Raw genomic sequence first — 6,494 nt, 5'->3', positions numbered from 1 at the left:
GTAGATGCAGCCAGGGGTGGGGGGTCCTTGGAGCAGTGTGCCCCGCCCAGCACCTGACAATGCGCATGTCTAGCCTGTCCCCTGGGCGTGCTGCCTCAAACCAGTCCCGGGGCCCTCCACGCTGGAACGCCGGCCACCAGAGTGGCAGCGACAGAGCAGGAATGTTCTGGACACTGCTCTCCTGTGGGCCTTGGAGCGCCCTGTCTGGCTCCCACGCGGTGGACACCGCCTCTGCCTGGCAGGCTGCCACAGGAGGCCCCTCCCACCCACAGGGTGTGCGTGGCACCCCTTGGGGCCAGGCACACCTGCCTGCTTCCCTCCGCTGCTTCTACCCTCTGACCCCGGTGACAGGTGTGTCCTGAAGCTGCCCATGGCCTCCGCAGTCAGCCTTCCCGTTCTCACTCTGTGGAACTCATTGCATTCCTTAAAAGCCTGTATGCCATCACTGCCTCCGGCAGGCTCTCCACAGCACAGCCTTGGGCCCATCCCTGGACTCGGGCAGCTGTGGAGTCCCAGGAGGCCGTGGGGTTACGTCTGCTACACTGTGGGCCCAGGACAGGTCTGCAGTGGCTGGGGCAGTTTCTGCCCCTTACAGGGGGCAAGGGCTCCTGGGCCAGCCCTGGCATGGCACCTGTGTGCTGCCCACCTCTGGCAGCAGCGGCAAGCAGAGGAAGAACACGTGTGATGAGCATGCGCATGGAGATAACTGCACGTGTCCCGCTGCGCCTGCCTGCCGAGGCTGCAGTGAGCGTGCTGTGGGTCTCCCTGCCCAGCAAGGCTGCAGTGGGCGTGCTGTGGGTCCCCCTGCCTGGCGAGGCTGCAGCGAGCGTGCTGTGGGTCTCCCTGCCTGGCGAGGCTGCAGTGAGCCTGCTGTGGGTCCCCCTGCCTGCCGAGGCTGCAGCGAGCGTGCTGTGGGTCCCCCTGCCCGGCGAGGCTGCAGTGAGCCTGCTGTGGGTCCCACTGTGCCTGCCCAGGCTGCAGCGAGCATGCTAGGACCCAGCCACCGTTTAGGAGGGTGAACATTCCTGCCCGCAGTAGCCTGGTCATGGCAAACCAGAGACTCAGAACATGTGCCTAGGGTCAAGAGCAGCTGCCAGGCTGTGGGTGTAGACACCAGGTGGCTGGTAAGGCAGCTTCTGCCAGGAGCCTCCCTAGCCACAGGACAAGGACACATGCAGGTTCCACGAGGACGGCGGTACACTCCCTCCCCTCGTCCCTGGGAACTCACCGCCTGTGGCTCACAGGCGGGCAGGGGAGCCCCTGGGGCAGAGACCCCACTGACCCACAGTTCCACTGGCTGAGCCCCTGTGACTCACTGTGCCAACACCTGGCCGCGTGGCTGGGGCAAGTTGCTGCTGAGCCAAGCGCCTGGTGGATCAGAACCCAGTCACCCCCGGGGTGCAATGGATAAACTTCAGGTGGCAGTGTGTTATGGAGCAAGGCCATGTCTGGACACGAGAACAGAGTGGCAGCAGCTGTGGGTGGCCGTGGCCGAGGTGACCGGGCCAAGAGCCCAGGGGCCTGGTGACGAATGCCCACGGCTCCTCCACTCACGCACCTCACTAACTCAGCCCTAGCTTCTCTGACCGTGCTTCCTTCCACTTTGATCTTGACCTGAAAGACCGTGTGTACGGTTCCTGGTGTGAGTGGATGGTGTGAGTGTGGGTGCAAGAACAGGTTCACAGTGACTGCTAGAAGGCCAGCACCTCGCACGTCTGTCCCTTGTTAAAAGGCCAATTCCCAGGGCCGTTCGTTTCAGTAGTTATTTGAGCCAAACCAAGAGAGGGTGTGCAGCTGGTACCTGCAGAACAGAAGCTGTTCTGGGGGTGCCGAGGGGACTGGCTTCGGTGACACCACTGAAACACTGGAACGACACCACAGCCCGTCCATTGGCCGGAGCTCGGCCGCGGAACTGGTGACCGATCCGGCCCTCAGCTGGCTGCAGGGCCCTGTCCCACCTGCCAGTGCTCAGGGCTGGGAGTTAACATTGTATTGGTCTCAGCTGTGCGCCCGGCCCAAGCCTGCGGCCTCCTGCAATGTGGAACAAGACAAAGTGTCCCCAGGTCACCTCTCCCCGCCACATCCTTGTCTTCATCTCCAAGCCAGGACTGCAGCAGCCTCTGCACGCCCCTGCTGGCCTCCAGGGTCTGCTCCTCTGAGCCCTCACACCAAAGGCCCACATGCGTGCCTGCCTTCCAGGGCACTCGGGGCCGCTGCCTGTGCCCCCAGCCAGAGTTCCTCTGGGATGGGCCGCCAGCCACTCCATACCCCAGGAGCACCGCCTCAGCCAGCCTCGCCACGCCACTCCTCGGCAGGTGCCTCTGTGCCTGCTCTCTGTGTGGACACAGCCACCAGGGTGACACCTGGCCCTGTCCGTGACCTTTCTGCAGCTTGGGCTCAGCAGCACACAGGCCGAGAGTTCCCTGCTTGCATACCCGAGTCCACGCCAGCACGCCTTCCCTTCCAAAGGCGGAGAGCTCAGCTCCACCATGCAGACTCCCTCTGGAAGCTGGCTAGTTACAGTGGCAACCAGGGCTACAAACAAGGAACAACAACTCACGGTTGGTGACGGCAGCCTCCGTGCCCCACAGCAGCCTGGTCTCCCTGTGCATGGCGCCTGGTCCATGGCCTCAGCGCACACACCTCGCTACAGGCTTCTCCCCCGGACCCCAGCGTAGGTAGGCGTTTCCTGGAGCCCCGTCACGGCGCGCACGCTCGCGCGCATGCTCACGCGCATGCTGCTAAGACTCAAGCTGTGCCACTGAGTTTGACGTGTTTACTGCAATTACAAGGCGAGATCTGTCTGCACCTGGAGAAGCAGCAAACACGCCCCACCTGGGGAGGAAATCAACAAGCCAGCGCTGCTCTCACAGCTTGGCGCTCTCCAAGGCCGTTCCTGGGGGCCAGGTGTCCAGTGTCACAGCTCGAGGACTGTGGGGTCTGAGCCACAGCCATGGTCAAGGTACCGAGGAGCCAGCTTTGGGCCAAGTCTCATCTGTACGCAGCTTCACGGATTCAAAAGGCGCTGCATCTGTGGGCTGTTCCTTTTTTTTTTTTTTTTTTTCCCAAAAAGCAACCAATTATTTGAGAGAATCATAATTATGTTCACCAAATAAAAGTCACTTGAGAAACTTTGTCATGTTTGTCCAACTTTGACTTCCTAAGCGTGGTATCCTGCCTGCATCCAGGTGGCCCGTGTCCTCGGGAGCTGTGGTCCCCTGCCTCCGATTCCCAGTGCCCGGCGGTGCTGGCCACACATCCTGCTCGCTCAGCACTGATAGCAGAACTGGCTGTTCACACCGCCAGCTACCAGGCCTCAAGTCCTGGCCTCCAGGGCCTCAGGAGTGACTGCCAGGTTGCTGTGTGCGTGCTCTTGGCAACAGGCTTATTTCTGTAGGCTTCAGAATATTCTGGAAAGATCCCCTTGGCGTAAACCTCCCAGATGCTGTGAGGAGCCTCAATGTAGGCCCTGGTGCTCAGAAGAGTGAGAGCCCAACAGAGCCCTCGGAACCCCACGTGGGGTGCCAGGTGGTACACGAGCTGGCGTGTCCACAAGGCCTTGAGGTTGAACCACCAAGAAGCACAGCCTCATGGGGTGTGTCTCCATGCAAGTGACCTGCTGGCTTGCCCAACACAGACAGAAGGCGCAGCAGGTCTGAGCTCAGGCAGGCTCTGTGAGTGGTTTCTGAAGCCTAGCTCTGCTGACCCTCCCTTCATGCTCTGTTTGGGACCCTGGCCTTGCAGGGCAGCCAGAGCCCAGAGAAAAGGTTCCAAGGCACTGAAGGACAGCACAGGAGCTGTCCCAGAGGCACAGGGACACCGTCACAGCCCGAGCCATGCCACTCAGGATCACAGAAGTTACCCCACTGAGCTGTGGGCGCCCCTCTGCAGGCCCCACGTGGTCTGCACCACAGGAAACTTCCCTGTCTGCTTGCTGGGTGGGAACCAGCATCGCCCAACCCACCTACCTACCCACCCATCGCTTCATTCATCGGCCCACCCCCTCGCCGTCAATTCACCCATCTGTTTATCTTCCTCATCCTTCCCTTCACCCACCTGCTGCTCTCCTACCATCCTCCCTTCACCCACTATCCATCCATCCCCGGGCACTGCTCACACTGCCTTCCATCCATGTACCTACTGACCTGCCCACTCATCCACCCAGCACCATCTCTAGCCGCCGAGGCAGCCCATGCAAGGCCCAGGTGTCTGGATTAATTGTGCGTATGCCGAATGACTCGAGGCCCTTGATGGTAAATGTTTGCTGTGCACACCACTCTGGGTGGCCCCGTAACTGGTTTGGCCAGCGCGGGCTGAACAGCAGGAAAATGGAGGCGACTCCTGAGTTTGTGTCAACAAGGGAGACTTGCAGCAGGCTTGATTCAGCGCAGTGTCGCACATCACTGGCCGCTGTGACATTCCATTAAACCGCTTTAAAAATTGCCCTGCACTTCAGAAGCTAATTACGTGCCACTTACGTGCTTCAGGTACGTTTGCAGTAAGGGCATGGAGGATTCTGGGAAAAGGCTCACGGGGATTAATGTTGCCTCTGGGTGGAGACAAGTTAAACAAGGACAGGAGTGACTGAGAGACCCCTTCTCAGGACGAACACCCACATGGGCTGGGAGAAGGAGGGGCTCCTCACCCGTCTTCTGCCTGCATGGGGGGCTGCTTCATACACAGGCCGTGGGCGTCCACAGAATCCAGGTCCTCTGAGTGATTCCGGTGACCTGGCTGAGCATGGGTCCCTTTTCCAGGGTGACAGCACAGGTGGGTCGCGGAGGGAGGGAGGAGCCAGCGCTTCGAGAGGCCCCACCAGCAAAGGCCACTGGCCCCTGGTTCCCCCAGGGAAAGGGCGCTGCAGCAGCACTGCATCCTGCCCTAGCGGGCCTGCTGGGCTGGAGCTGAGTGAGCGAGTCTGCTGCTCAGACCCCTGGGTTGTGGACACGGCGTCCAGCCATTCCTTGGCAGTCTGTCCCTCCCGATGGGTGCAACTGTGCTGTGGGGACGGTGCTCTGACAGCAGGCCCAGGCTGGGCAGGCACATTAGATGCTTCCTGGGGGAGTCTGGACCCCAGCAGCGTAGCAGTCACACTAGAACCACGACCGGCCTGGCCCCAGGAAACACCGCGAATTGGAGGGCTCTGGCTCTAGCCGCCAACACCGCCTCCCCACGTCCTGGCCTCTGGACCTCACCTGGGCTGTCCCAAGGGCATCCTGTTGGCTTCCTCTGATCAGCAGCATGCCCCACATGTGAGCTGGACGAGTCTGGGGGCACGTGTCCATGGGGCACTTCCGGGGCAGCTTCTGCTGGTTCAGGCTCAGTGATCAGATGACACGAGGTTGAAGCGGCCTGTGGGATGCCAGCCTTCCCCCACCCCCAGTCCCATCACAGGCATCGTGAAGCAACTCCCCTGGGGGACAGGGGTGGGCACAGGGTAGGGCAGCCGATGTGACGTGCACAGGAGAGCAGCATGCCTGCCCCAGAGGAGGAGCTCAGGATCTGGCAGGAGAGACATGGCACCATATCAGCACAGGCAGCAACACAGAGCAAGAGGAGACGACCTGTACAGGGGCTGCAGCAAATGCAGAGCCCGGCTGCCCAGATGAGCTGGGCTGGAGTTTCAGGGCCGGAGGAGAAGCAGTGGCATCAGAGGGGCAGAGTTGAGCCCAACCCCAGGGGCAGGGAGGGCTGGGTGTGGTGGGCCTCAAGTCCAGCTTGAGAGGTTGCTCGGTGCTCCAGCCAGATCCTGTCCCCTCCGCAAAGGGTGGCTGGGGCTGGGAACCACAGAGCTACTCAGGTCTGACCTGCAAACGACCCAGCGAACACAGCTCAGGCTGGCCTTGGGGTGGCATGGGGCCACCCTGCTTCGGAGGACTCGGGCTGCTATCCGGCCCGCCAGCGCCAGGGGAGGGCTCTGAGTCGCAGCCAGGACTCCTGTGGCCACTGAGCCACACAGGGCCCGGCAGGCAGGCAGGCAGGAAGAACGCTCCTGGCAAACAGATGTCTTTACAAATGACCTTGCATTTATTAACAATACCTTATAAAAGATGACATGTACGGGAACCATGGTCAACGCCATGTACACGGGCACCCGGAACTACCTGGGGGGTCCTTTTTTTCATTCATTTTGTCATTTTGTGTGTGTGTGTATGATTTAAAATTTTATGTCAACATAGAAGCAAACTCAGGAACACAGCATGAAATACTGACAATACTCTTTTTTTGATAGCCACCCTTGTTCTTACACAAGTGCAAACCTGATTATGACTTCGTTGCATACATATAGCCAGAGGTTGAAAAGTTACCGTATTTGTAAACGAAAATGACAAATTCCAGAGAAATTTGAGAAAGGTGGCAGCGTGCTAACCTGTGGGGACTGCCGCAGAAGTCGCCTGGCTGTCACTCCTGCGTAGTTATTGTCAGCTTCCGAGACGTGCCCAGCAGGACACGGCTCCACCGATGACGCCACTTTCCACGCGTGACTCACACGG

The sequence above is a fragment of the Ochotona curzoniae genome, unplaced genomic scaffold (assembly GCF_017591425.1).
Source record: "Ochotona curzoniae isolate NIBS_2020 unplaced genomic scaffold, NIBS_Ocur_1.0 contig_908, whole genome shotgun sequence".
NCBI lineage: Eukaryota > Metazoa > Chordata > Mammalia > Lagomorpha > Ochotonidae > Ochotona > Ochotona curzoniae.
This window is presented reverse-complemented; position numbering follows the sequence as displayed.